A 14,622-nucleotide genomic window follows, 5' to 3' on the forward strand; every position below is an offset into this window, starting at 1 on the left:
AAAAAATTTAACATATTTTAAGTTATGTTAATAACGTTATAAAATCAATAATAGTTTTTCCAGCAACTTTCATGAAAAGTTTTTAAATTTACTTGAAATCCATTCAAATATAAGTAGATATCACTTTTTGAGGTTATGTATAAAAATTTATTTATTGTTTTAAAACAATTTGAAATAAACACATAGGAAATTACGTAAAATGTTTAAAAGTTTACTTTAGAGATAATTCGCCATCATTTCGTTCCAATTAATGTGGATTTTTGAAAGTTTTTCGCGTTACTCCAATTTCACCACAAACGTAGCAATTTTTCCCATTTTGCTTTTTAGGGCATTTTGCTCTAAAATGTCCTATTTGATCACTAGTAAAACACTTTCCATTTCTATTATCCAACATCTTTTTATCGAATTTCCCATTTGAGTGAATGTCCGTAATTTGAGAGAAATTTTCAATCAATTTTTGACTATATAGTATGCAGCCTCTTTTCTTTTTTTCAATTTTTGTAAACTTCGCGAAGTATAAATTTCATTATTGTGACAATACAAAACCTCCTTCTTTTCTGTAATTTGATTGTATGTGTCGAGTTGCGGTTTATAATTGTTATCTTTAAACTCCTCTTCTTCTTCCTCCTCTTCTTGTTCATTTTGTGGAAATTCTCTTTTCAACATACTTTCTATTTCACTTTCAAAATTGACATATTTAATATTTTTAATTTTGACGTCATCAGATTTCACTGTACACTCTTTTGTACGGTGGTTCTTTCTCCCACAATCCCAACAGATCAGAACAGGATGATGCTCATGTTTGCAATCTCTTTGCAAATGACCGTATTGTTTGCACTTGAAACACAAATTCAGTAATCTCAATGGTAGATTTGTATAATTTTTCGTGAAATTTGTTAATTGATAAAATACTGGAACCTTATTTTTTAATTATAATCCATAAACTTTTTCATACAATTCAATATCTATCGAAGTATCATCATTTAATGCTTGGTTTCTTTTTATATTCAACAAATTGTCATTCCAATAGAAACTATTGTAAATTTCCATAAATTGCAATTCTCTTTCCTTATTCCTCTTCATTTCTCTCACAGATAGGGCTGCAATGTTTTTCAAATAATTTTATCTTGTTGGTTTCAGTAGAGCTGGAACTTGTTTTATTTCTTGAATTCTATTAGGATGTGATGATGAATACAATTGTGGTATACCCTCATTGTCTGTCATTAACGAGCTATCAGCAGCCGATATATAGCCAAAATCCATGATTTTAATAACTTAATAAATTTCAAAAACAATTTTCTTTTTCTTCTTCCAAAATGTTGAACAAGAGAAACCAAGCTTTAAAAGATATGTAAACTAAACTTTTATTGAAAAATACGGCTTCTCCTTAGAACAATTTCATCATAAGAAAAGCTTTTTGAGGTTATGTATACCTTGTAAATTTATAAAATTGCTTTTTTATATGCCTAAATTGACATATTTTTTATTTTCTGATACAGAAAATGTGCCATTTATATGTAGAAACAAAATTGTAATATTTTTTTTTATTAGACAATGTATTTTCGTAAAATAATAATTTTTAATAGCCCCTACAAATGCTGAACTTTCCGTTTTTGACATTTTTTTATTAACATACTTAATAGAAAGTTAGCCCTCTCGTACACATCATCATAACTAAATTGTGAGCACTTAACTTGAATATTTTTTATTCTGCTTTCATAGATTTTATGTTTCAAGCAGATTTTTACAGATCACCCTCTAGTGTTAACAAAATTTTTTCTTTTTAACGATTTTTTTTAATATTGTAGACAAAGTATACACTAATAACATTGTACTTTATTTATCAGCAATATATCGAACAATAATTACATCAAGTACCAATTTTAAATAATTTGAAATGAATATTTTATAAATTGAAAACTGACTTGTTCCATAATAGCCCCCCTGTATCAGAATAGCCCCGGTCGACGGTAAATTAAAAAAAAATGAAAATGAATGAAAATTAAGTTCTAAAAATAATATAAAATTAGTTTTGAAAAAAGTAATTCTCTTAATTGTTTCCTTCCAATTTTTTAAAATTCAATTATTTTCAATATTTTCGATATTCAATATTTTCAATATTTCCGAAAATTCATACACAAAATAATAAAATTAATTTAATTTTAAACATAAGATTTATATTTTATTTATGTATTTTTATTTTAAACATTACAATTTTTCAGAATTATTTTTAAAATTTTGGAAAAAATAATATATATTCAAAATTTTTAATTAAAATTCTTCAAAAAATTTTTTTTTTTAAATTATACAAAAATTCTTCAATTATATTTTCAAAAAATTACATTACAATATATTTATAAAAAACTAATTCTTAGAATTGTTTTATCATAATTTTTTAAGATTCAATTACCTTCGAACAAAGTAAATTAAAATTTTTAAAAATTTACTATTTTAGAATTTTTGAGAAATTATTTATAATTAAAATTCTTCGAAAAATTTTGATTATTTTTTAAAAACTCAATTATTTTTAAAAGATTTTATCTCAAATTTAAATTATTTTTCAAAGATTTTACTAAAAAATTATTTTTTAAAAGATTTTAGCAAATTTTAATTTTCTTTTGACATTTTTTAATTGTATGTAATTGTAAAACTTGTCTTTCAAAAATTATTTAGAAATATTTTTATAAAGTTAATTTTACGAATTTGTTTTTATTAAAATTTTTGAAAATATTCTACCTTAATATCTTTAAAAAGAAAAATGGACGGTTTTAATTATTATAATAAATATTGAATATTTGTATTTAAATAATTGAATTCTCGAAGGAATTTGGAAAAATTATTGAAAATTGCAATAGATAATTGATTTAGAGATGAAGTTTTGTTATAAATTGTAAAAAATAATTGAATTTTTGAAAGGGTTATAGTTTTAATGTTTTAATTTTTAGAAATTATTAAATTTCAGAAGTTGAAATTTTTAAAATTTTATTTCCTGTGAAAAAAGAAATTAAAAGGATTTAAATATTTAATTAGCAAAATTATTCAAGTTTTGATTAATTGAATTTAGAAATCAGTGAAGAATGAGGGAAATACAGAATAAAATTTGTGTGACAACAAATAAAATAAACGATTTTTTCGACTTTTTTCTATTTTTAATTGACTAAAGTGACTTTTTTTGATCGTTAAAGTCGATCCGAGGCCTGTTGTACTGTGTTAATAAAAAAGTAAAAGTATTTTTTTCATGTACTAACGTCCTAGGGAAAAAGCACAAAATTTACGATGTTTCTTAATTCCCTTAAATGTTTATTTTACTGGGTTGATCCCTTTTTCTCGCAAAATTTTTATTTAAAATAATTTCTTACACTTAATTGTAATTAAAAATATTTGAAAAATGGATTAGTCCCAAAAATAGTTTTGATGTTTGAAATTTAAATATTCAATAATGTTGGAAAATGGAGTTAAGGCTGTCGAAATGAAAAATAAGAAATGTAAATCTTATTTCATGTAAATTATGCTTATCAGTATTATTTTCAATGTCGTTCAAAGTTTTAAATATTTTGATTAATCACATATTTTAAAATCATGTAATAGAAGTGCAAATACATGAATATCGAGTTTGTATAATAATTTTTAACGTTTTTCATCAGTATTAAAAAGTAAATTACTGAATATTGTACAGTACTTTAAAGTTTTAAATGGATTTTTTCATTGCGCACAACTAAACATTTTAGTTAATTATTCATGTAAATAGTTACTTACCAATCAAATGCTTATTTTTTGTCTGCTCAGATAGGCTGCAAAGAACTTTGTAATTACTTTATTAATATTGATTTAATTAATTTTTTCAAATTTAAAATTGAAAAAATATTTGTAAGTTGAATGAGAAATCCAAGAGGATCACTATATTTTTATTTAAACTTTAACTAGTGAAAACTTGTGTAAAAATATAAAATAATACCAAATATTATTGTCAATGGTGTGCTATGCGGAAAGAATGGTGAAGTTATTTCACATTTTTCTAACTGTAACCAAAGATTGAATAAGAGACACTTTTTATTTTTTAATTAAGGGCTTCCATCATCTCTTCCACAAAGTGACTTAAATGCTTCTTAAAATAATATTATAAATACAAATTTTGTAAATTCTTTTTACTTAATTCTGCACTGTTTAAAAATTTCTGAAATATTTCGCTTTAGGATTTCATTTTAAATGTATTTTCTTCGAATTTTTCAACTTTATTAATTAATTCGCAATTATTAAAGGAAAATAAAGTATTTATTTATTTGTTATGAAAATGACCATTTTTATAATAGAGTTAATTGTAAGAAGGAGAAAGAGTAAATTATTCAGGGTTCGAACCAGTGAAACTATTTAAAAATACGGACTTTACGGACCAAAAATGAAAAATTAAGGACCATTTACGGACCAATTACTAACAAAAATAATTATAAACTTTCCGAGTCAAATAAGACAACATTTTACTTAAAACTATAAATTAAATTTTTCATAAATATAGAACATGAAGATATCGATAACTAACCGCTTTCTTCATGTTTTATAATAATTAAAGATTCAAGCATTTTTAACTAAAATTCTTCTTTAAATCGATTATTTTTAATAATTTTCGAAAAAGTTCTGTGACAATTTTCAAATCCATTTGTTTACAATATTCAATTTTACGAAATTTCAATTATTAGTAAATTCTTCAATTAAACAAATATTAGAAAATAAAACCTTAAAATAATATAAAAAAAATTTAATTAAACTTTGAAAGAAAAAATGAATTTTAAAATTCAATTATATTTCTAAAAATTCATGGTATAATGATTTTAATGTTCAATTATCTAAAATTTTAACTGAAATTCGTTATTAAATCAATTTTTATTAGAAAATTCTACGAGAATTCAATTATTTAAATACAAACGTATATAATTAATAGAATAATTGAATTTTTTTAAAAATTCAATTCCCATAAAGAATTTCATCAACAAATTTTTAAATAATTGAATTCTTTCGACGAATTTTAATACAATTTTCAAGAATAATTACTATATTTTTCGAGGAATTTGGATTAAGATTGTATTAAAAATTAAAATAGTATAGATAATGAAAATTTTTAAATTGAGGAAAATTTCTTAAAAATAATTAAAATTTTGCGAAAATTTTATTCAAATTCTCGAAAATAGTTGCATGTCGGAGAAGAATTTTGTTATTTATGAAGATAATTGAATGTTTTACGAGAATTGTTAGAAATTTTTGAAAATAATTGAATTTCTCCAATCATTTGGAACTTTTCCAAAATTTAATTCTTTTTAGTGTTTTTAACTAAAATTCTTCTATAAATGCATTATTTTTAATAATTTCTGCAAAACTTCTTTGAGAATTTTCAAATTAATTTGTTCATAATTTAGAATCTACAAATTCCAAAGAAAATAAGCAATTAAACTTTCTCAAAAAAATTAATTCCACAGAATTTTTAGTTAGAAAAATAAGGAATTCAGATTTTCAAAAATTTCAAATTCAAACCTTTTCTAAATTCAATTATTTCTAAAAAATTATCTTAAAATGCTTTTAATATTCAATTATTATCTAAAATTTTAACTAAAATCCATTTTTAAATCAATTTTTATTAAAAAATTCTATTGCAATTCAATTATTTAAATACAAAAATACCTTTTTTTGAATAATTGCATGTTTCTTAAAATTGAATTGATTTGACGAATTTTAATAAATTTTTTAAGAATATTTACATTTTTCGAGGAATTCGATTCCTAAAAAAATTGTGTTATTTTTTAAAATAATTGAATTTCGGAGAAAAAATTTATAACTTTTGAAAATAATTGAAATTTTGACGAGAATATTTAAAAAATGTTAAACATAATTGAATTTCTGCAAAAAATTTTATTATTTTTGAAAATAATTGAATTTCTTTAATCTGTTGTATCTTTTCAAAAATTCAATTTATTTTTTACTGTTTTTAACTAAAATTCATCGAAAAATCTATGATTTTTAATAATTAAATTAATACATATTAAAAATTTAACTAATTTGAGAAGAATTTGAATTATTAAAATTTTTCAAAAATCTAAGTTCTTTGAAATTTCTAATTTAATTCATTCAAAATTTAAATTTTCTCAAATTTGAATTGCAATTAATTTTTAAATCAATTTTTATTAGAAAATTCTACGAGAATTCAGTTATTTAAATGCAAACATAAATAATTTATTGAATAATTGAATGATTCTTAAAATTTAATTCTTTTGATGAATTTCAATAAAATTTTTATGAATAATTACATGTTTTGAAGAATTCGATTAAAATTGTATTAAAAATAATTTAAATTCTGCGATGATTTTTATTATTTATGAAAATAATTGAATAGTTGCAAAGAATTTTATTATTTACGAAAATAATTGAATCCACGTAAAAATTTTATTTGATTTCTTTTTAAATTTTAAAATGTAGTAGATATTGAAAATCATTGAATTGCGAGGAATTATTTTTTAAATAATTGAAATTTAGACTAGAATTTTGTTTAAATTCTTGAAAATAATTGAATTTTGGAGAAAAAGTTTGTTATTTATAAATATAATTGAATTTCTTAAAAGAATTCAAAAAAAAAATTTTTTTGAACACAATTGACTTTCTGCGAAGAATTTTATTGCTTTTGAAAATAATTGAATTATTTCTAAAAAATTTCTAAAAAATTTGCAGATAATTCAATTCCTAAAAAGAATTTTATTATTCACGAAAATAATTAAAGGTTTGCGTAGAATATTGTTAAATTTTTTTAAATAATTGAATTCTTTTGAAAAATTTTATTAGAATAGTGGATATTAAAAATCATTAAATTTAGAAAAATTTTTGAAAATAATTGAATTTAAGACAAGAATTTAATTATTTCTAAAGATAATTGAAAGTTTGCCAAGAATTTTATTAAAATTTTTCAAAATAATTGAATGTTGGAGAAGAATTTTATTATTTCTAAAGATAATTGAAATTTTGACTAGAATTTGAAAAAATTTTTGAACATAATTGAATTTCTGCAATCATTTGTAATTTCTCTAAAATTCTCTAAATTATATCGTTAAATTTACGAACTTTTCGTCCTTTTTTAATCAAACTACGGACTTTACGGACCTTTTTTTTAAAAAAAACTAACTTTTACGGACTTCAAGCAAATTTACGAACTTTTACGGGATTTACGGACCTAGTTCGAGCTCTGATTATTAATTGTTAATTTTCAAAAAAAATTTTCATTAGTTATTGTTATTGCATTGTTTAATAAATATTTAAAACATTTTTCAATTTTGAAAAAATTAAAGTATTAATAAACCACGTAAAGCTTTTGATTTTAGATAGTTATTAAATATTTTTGTTATTTAATTTCTGATTTTAAAAGTTACCTCTTTTTTCGACTTCTATTTTGAAAATAACTGAACAATTACGAAGTGTCCAAAGTTTTCGACTGTTATAATTAAATGTATGTATTATAAAATTGGAGTGTTGTGAAATTGTAAAATGTGCAAAAATTTTGAATGCGACAAACATATATCTGTATATATTGTATATGTATTTTGTGGACAATATAATTACAATTTTAAATCATAAATACTGCTTTTGTTTTCTTTCAAAAATTATAAATTTCGTTGTTTTTCGGGTAAAGAAAGTAGACAATTTTTGCCGATTTCACAAGTCTCGAAAGGGGAGTGAAATAATATTTCGACATGAAATCCATGTTATTTGCATGTAAATTTAGCAAAGATTATAATATGTACGTGGAGTCAGCGACTGAACAATAAATCCATTTTTTTATTATTAGATAGTAAACTTAATTATTTAGCAATTTGCCTTCAAATGACTTTAGTAACTGGAGTACAATAATTAGTGACCACTAAAGCTTCTAGTATATAACAGTTTTAATATATATATTTTATATATGTCAAAAGTACGTGAACACTTTTTGGCATTTGAAAAATAAGCTCGTATAAAATGCATTTTATTGGTCGTTAAAAATGAACCTGAAAAGTGCGTTAATAGATTTTTTTTCTTTTTATCATCTAAGAAGCATAGTTCGGGTCATGTAATTGTTGAAAGTTCTCCAGTCGCCATTTACGTGTTTGATGCATTTGTGAAAATTCTTGCTTAGTATTACAGGCGATAATAAAGTTCTAAAAGTCACATACCACCAGGGTTTATGTTACTTGATAATTATAAATATAAGTTACCAACTCTTTCTGATAAGCGAATATCGTCGAATATCGTCGACATTATTAACCTTCTTTTCTTGTTTTTATTTTTTAAAGCTTCTATCTGATTAAGTAACCATAATTCTGGTGATTTAACAATAATTTTATTTATCAAAACTTTCTGCTAAGCAAAAGTCTTGTTGAAACAACCAATTGGAGTAAAATAGGGTGAAGAACTACTTTTAAACTTTTTTTTATTAACTGTGTATAAAATTAGCTCATGAGATGACTCAAGTGCAAGTATTAATATTAATAATGGAAATAAATATTAATAATAATAAATAAATTAATGAATATTAATAATTCAAGTAACTTCTTCACTCCTCTTTATGTTAGTAAAAAAAAACCTACATATTTGTTAAAAATGAATCTAGAAAATTAAAATCAATTCTGAAGAATAATTTTTCTCCAAAACGTAGTCGTCGATTTTCGAAATTAATTTTTTCATAAAGTCACTGATAATTTACTGTTTTTGATTTTGTTTTATTTTCAGAAAATAAAAAATTAAACCTTCGCCACTTGTTTAAAAAGTGTAAATAGAATTGCAACGTCAAAAACACCACTTTTTTTACAGGGTTGCCACAGATTAGGGAAAAGTCAGGGAAATCAGGGAAAAATCAGGGATTTTTATTAAAAGTACTGGAAGAAATAAAATTTTTAGAATTCATAAGAAAATTCTGAATTTTTGTGTCTTTTTCTTTTGCCTCATAAACTGTTAATTGAATTTTAAAACAGTTGCGTTTACAATTTACATAAATAAATGAACTTCAAAAAGGTTTCAATTTGAAATTATAGAAAATTTCAATTTTGAATAAAGATTAAAAATTCTAATTAACTTAGATTTTTGAAAAATTTTAATAATTCAAATTCTTCTGAAATTAGTTAAATTTTTAATCAATATTTAATTAATAATTGAAAATAATCGATTTATAGAAGAATTTTAGTTAAAAACAATAAAAAGAATTGAATTCTTCGCAAAATTTCAATTATTTTCAAAAATTTTTCTTAAATCAATGATTTTCAATGTCTACTATTTTAATGAAATTTTCCAAAATAATTTAATTATTTTAAAAAAATTTTAATAAAATTCTACGCAACATTTAATTATTTTCATAAATAGTACAAATTTCACAGAAATTCAATTATTTACCAATTTTTCCGCAATAATTCAAGTATTTTTAAAAGCGATTCTTCGCAGAAATTCAATTATGTTCAAAAAACTTTTTTGCAATTCTTTTAAAAAATTTAATTATTTTTATAAATAACAAATTTCTTCTCCAAAATTCAATTATTTTCAAGAATTTGAAAAAAATTCTAGTCAAAATTTCAATTATTTTCTAAAATTTTCCTCAATTCAATGATTTTTAATAGATTTTAATGAAAATTTCCAAAATAATTCAATTATTTAAAAAAATATTAATAAAATTCTACGCAAACATTTAATTATTTGCATAAAATAATAAAAAATTTACAGCAATTCAATTATTTACAAATTTTTTATAAATTTCTTCGCAATAATTCAATTATGTTCATAAATATATAATAAAATTTTTACGTGGATTCAATTATTTTTGAAAATTTTAATAAAATTCTTTGCAAGTATTCAATTATTTTCATAAATAATAAAAATCATCGCAGAATTTCAATTATTTTTAATACAATTTTAATCGAATTCTTCGAAAGAATTGAATTTTAAGAATCATTCAATTATTCAATAAATTATTTATGTTTGTATTTAAATAACTGAATTCTGAATTCTCGTAGAATTTTCTAATAAAAATAATTGATTTAAAACTTTAGATAATTGAAAATGAAATGCATTATAGGTTGAATTTTAAGAAATAATTGATTTTTGAAAAGGTTTTTAATTGAACTCTTTGAAAATCTTAATTTTTCATACTTTTAACTAAAGATATTGTAGAATTGAGTTTGTTTGAAAAAGTTTAATTAAATTTTTTTTTTGAAATTATTTCAAGTTTTCATTTTCTAATTTAATTGAAGAACTTCCGAATAATCGAAATTTCGTGAAATTTAAATTGTAAACGAATGGATTACAAAATTCACAAAGAACTTTTTCAATAATTATTAAAAATAATTTTATTTAAAGATGAATTTTGAAGAAGTTGCAGTAAAAATATTTATGATTTTATCTTTAATTATTATAAGTTGATGAATTTCAAAAAAGTTTGAATTTGAAATTTTCTAAAAGTCTGAATTGTTATGGAAGAATAATAATGATTTAATATTTATTTAAAAAAGAAGTTATTGATGTTTTCGAATAATTTTACAATTCAAGAAATTTGTAAATAAATATATTAAAACATTATTTTTTTGAGTATTTAGTAATTTTTAGAGTGAATCAAAATATTCTTTAGGGTCAGGGAAAAGTCAAAATTCGTAAATAAATGTATTAAAACATTTTTTTTAGTATTTAATAATTTTTAGAGTGAATCGGAATATTCTTTAGGGTCAGGGAAAAGTCAAAATTCGTAAATAAATGTATTAAAACATTTTTTTTAGTATTTAATAATTTTTAGAGTGAATCGGAATATTCTTTAGGGTCAGGGAAAAGTCAAAATTTTGTCTGGAAATCAGCGAAAAACAAAATTAAATTTTTGTGGCAACCCTGTTGTATAATTTGCAAAAATTATTATTATTATTATTAATTTCAATTATTTTGAAAGCAGAAAGTACTGTGATGCCTGCAGTAATTTTTTGCCTAAAATTTAAATTAACAAAAATAAAATTAATTTAAATATCGATTCGAATTGATTTTAAGCAGGGACCGGATGCAGAAACGAAGCTAAATTAAAATGTTACCTTCAAATTATATTTACATGTCGACTCGAAACTAAATTAATAAAATGAACTTAACTGTCAATTACGAATAGAATAAGTCTGATTTGCAAAATTCAAAATGGCGAAAGATTTTTTTTTAAATTCAGCAGATTCCCTGTAATACACGTGGAGTTTAAAAAAAATTTTCGACATTTTGAATTTTTCAAGTGAGACATTCTATTCGTAATCAGCAAACCCCAAAACTTTTAAACTAAAGCATTGCACATATTTGTGCTAATGCTCCCATAGTGGACAAAATGTTAGATTTAGAATATTATTTTATGCATTTTCGCATGAAAATTGAAGAAAAATTATAGAAAACATGTTGTATATTGATAAAGCGTTAAGAAAAAATTGTTTTCCCCTTTTATAATAATAATAATTCAGGACTGAATAATTATTACCTGCGAACTTACGTTATTTTTTAAGAATATCCAATAAAAAAAATTGACAATAACGGACAAGATTCAATTTCTTCACTTGCAGTTTGAAAATTTATTACATTTTCTTCAAATTTGTTATTTGAAGATTTTCCGGGTTGTGGATTTCGAATTTGAAGATATTTCAGAAAATTAAAAATGGCGGATCCATTATGGCGAATGACAATTTGAAAATCAATTGCAATTAATTTTGTTTATAACTTAAACTGTTAATATCGATGGGGACCAAAATTCATGAAGTGTTCTGTTCCCAAAGTAATAATTATTCAAATATAAAGTTCAAACTTTCAGAGCTCGAACCAATGAAAGTATTGAAAAATACGGACTTCACGGACCAAAAATAAAAAATTATGGACCAATTACTGACAAAAATATAAACAGTCTGAGTTAAATAAACGAACATTTCACCTAAAACTCTTAACTTGAAATAATATTAAAAAAATTGAATTAAACTTTTCCAGAAAAATTAATTTCAAAATTCAATTATGTATTTCTAAAAATTCACGCTAAATTGCTTTTTATATTCAATTATCTAACATTTTAACAGAAATTAAATTTTAAATCAATTTTTTTTTTAGAAAATTCTACTAGAGTTCAATTTAAATACAAAAATACCTAAATAATTTACAGAATAATTGAATGTTTTTTAAAATTCAATTCTCATAAAGAATTTTATCAACAAATTTTTAAGAATAACAACATTTTTCGAGAAATTCGATTAAAATTGTATTAAAAATAATTGAAATTCTGCGATGAGTTTTATTATTTGTGAAAATAATTGAATCCCTAAGCAGAATTTTATTATTTTTGAACAAAATTAAATTTCTATACGAAGAATATTATTACTTTTGAAAATAATTGAATTTATGCAATAATTTATAACTTCTCCAAAATTAAAATTCTTTTTTTACTGTTTTGAACTAAAATTCTTCTATAAATCCTTTATTTTTAATAATTTTTGAAAACGTTCTTTGAGAATTTTCATATTCATTTCTTTATAATTCAATTTTTCAGTAATTTCGATTATTCGGAAATTCTTCAATTAAAAATATATTTGAAAATAAAAACTTCAAATAATATTAAAAAAAATTCAATTAAACTTTAAAAAAAAAATTAATTCCACATAATTGTTAGTCAAAAATATAAAAAATTAAGATTTTCAAAAGATTTTAATATGAAACCTTTTCAAAATTCAATTATTTCTAAAAATTCACGCTATAATGCTTTTAATATTCAATTATAATCTAAAATTTCAACTGAAATTTTTTTTTAATCGATTTTTATTAGAAAATTTTTTGAGAATTCAATTATTCAAATACAAAAATTAATAATAGAATATTTCTTAAAATTGAATTTTTATGAAGAATTTTATTAAAATTTTTAAAAATAATAGAATTCTTTCGTCGAATTAAAAAAAAAAAAAAAATTCAGAATAAATACAATTTTCTATCACTTTGAATCCATTAAAAATAATTGAATCCACTTAAAAATTTTATTTATGAAAATAATAGAATCCCTAAAAAGATTTTTATTATTTACGAAACTAATTGAATCCACTTAAAAATTTTATTAGTTATGAAAATAATGGAATTATTGCGATGAAATTTATAAAAAGTTTGTAAATAATTGAATTCCTTTGAAATTTTTATTATTTTAAGTAAATATTTAAATGTTTGCGTAAAATTTTATTAACAATTTTTTAAATAATTGAATTCTATTGGAAAATTTTATTAAAATAGTAGATATTGAAACTCATTGAATTGAGGAAAACTTTTAAAAATAGTTAAAATTGTCAAGGATTTTATTCAAATTTTTGAAAATAATTGAATTTAAATAGAAGTTTTATTATTTTAATAAAATAATTAAATTTCTAAAAAGTGTTTTATTATTTATGAAAATAATTGAATTATTGCCATGAAATTTATAAGAAATTTGTAAATAATTGTATTTCTGTGAAATTTTTATTATTTATTAGAATAATTAAATGTTTGAGTAGAATTTTATTAAAATTTTTTTTTAAGTAATTGAATTCTTTTGGTAAATTTTATTGAAATTTTTGAAATAATTGAATTTTGTAGAATTTTATTATTTGTAAATATAATTGAAATTTTGTCGAGAATTTAAAAAAATTGTTTGAATATAATTGAATTGTTGCGAAGAATTTTATTACTTTTGAAAATAATTGAATTTCTGCAATCATTTGTGACTTCTCAAAAATTCTCCAAATTATAACCTACAATTTACGAACTTTTCGTACTTTTTCAAACAAATTACGGACTTTACGGACCTTTTTTCGAAAAAACTGACATTTACGGTCTTGAAGCAAATTTACGGATCTTTACGGGATTTACGGACGTTGTTCGAGCCCTGAACTTTACTAAAATTTTATAATTGTTAGTGAAAGTTTATATACAAAATATTTTTTAATTCGATAAAATATTTATACAATTACTGCACTGATTGTGAAAAAAAGAAACATGAGAATGTAGTCAATGTCACGTCTCTTTTTTCAATATGAGTTTCAAAATTTTGAAATTTAAAAAATTAATTTAATAAATTTATTATATTTATTAAAGGAACGCATTAAATTTCCGTCTTACCATGTAAAACCTTGTCATAAATTACTGTACATGCAAGAAGTTGTGCTAGCGGGGGGTGTATACTTGAATTTCCAAGTTTTCTTGAAATATTCCTCATCATTAGATTAGAATAAATGAATTATTTATTGACTATTTAATAAATTAATAATTAACCTTTTATTTTATTTCATTGATATTTTTCCTCTTCTAAAAACATGAACCTTTTATGTTGATGTGCTTTTTATAGGGAAGAAGCGACAAATACGGCGCACAATCTTGGAAATACCAAATTCAGAAAACAGGTGACGACAAATCAAAACTATTTTTACGTATTTCCAAACGTTTTAATGTTTTATTATTTAATAATTTATTTCAAATTAATAATTATTGAATTATTATGTATCAAAGTATATATTCAATTATTATATTATAATTAAATTATTTTTAATCTAATTTAATTATTTGCCTTTAATTAAACAAACTTTTAGTAAAAAATACTTTTTTTTAAATTATCGATCG

Source organism: Leptopilina heterotoma, unplaced genomic scaffold (assembly GCF_015476425.1).
Source record: "Leptopilina heterotoma isolate Lh14 unplaced genomic scaffold, ASM1547642v1 Lhet_115, whole genome shotgun sequence".
Classification (NCBI taxonomy): domain Eukaryota; kingdom Metazoa; phylum Arthropoda; class Insecta; order Hymenoptera; family Figitidae; genus Leptopilina; species Leptopilina heterotoma.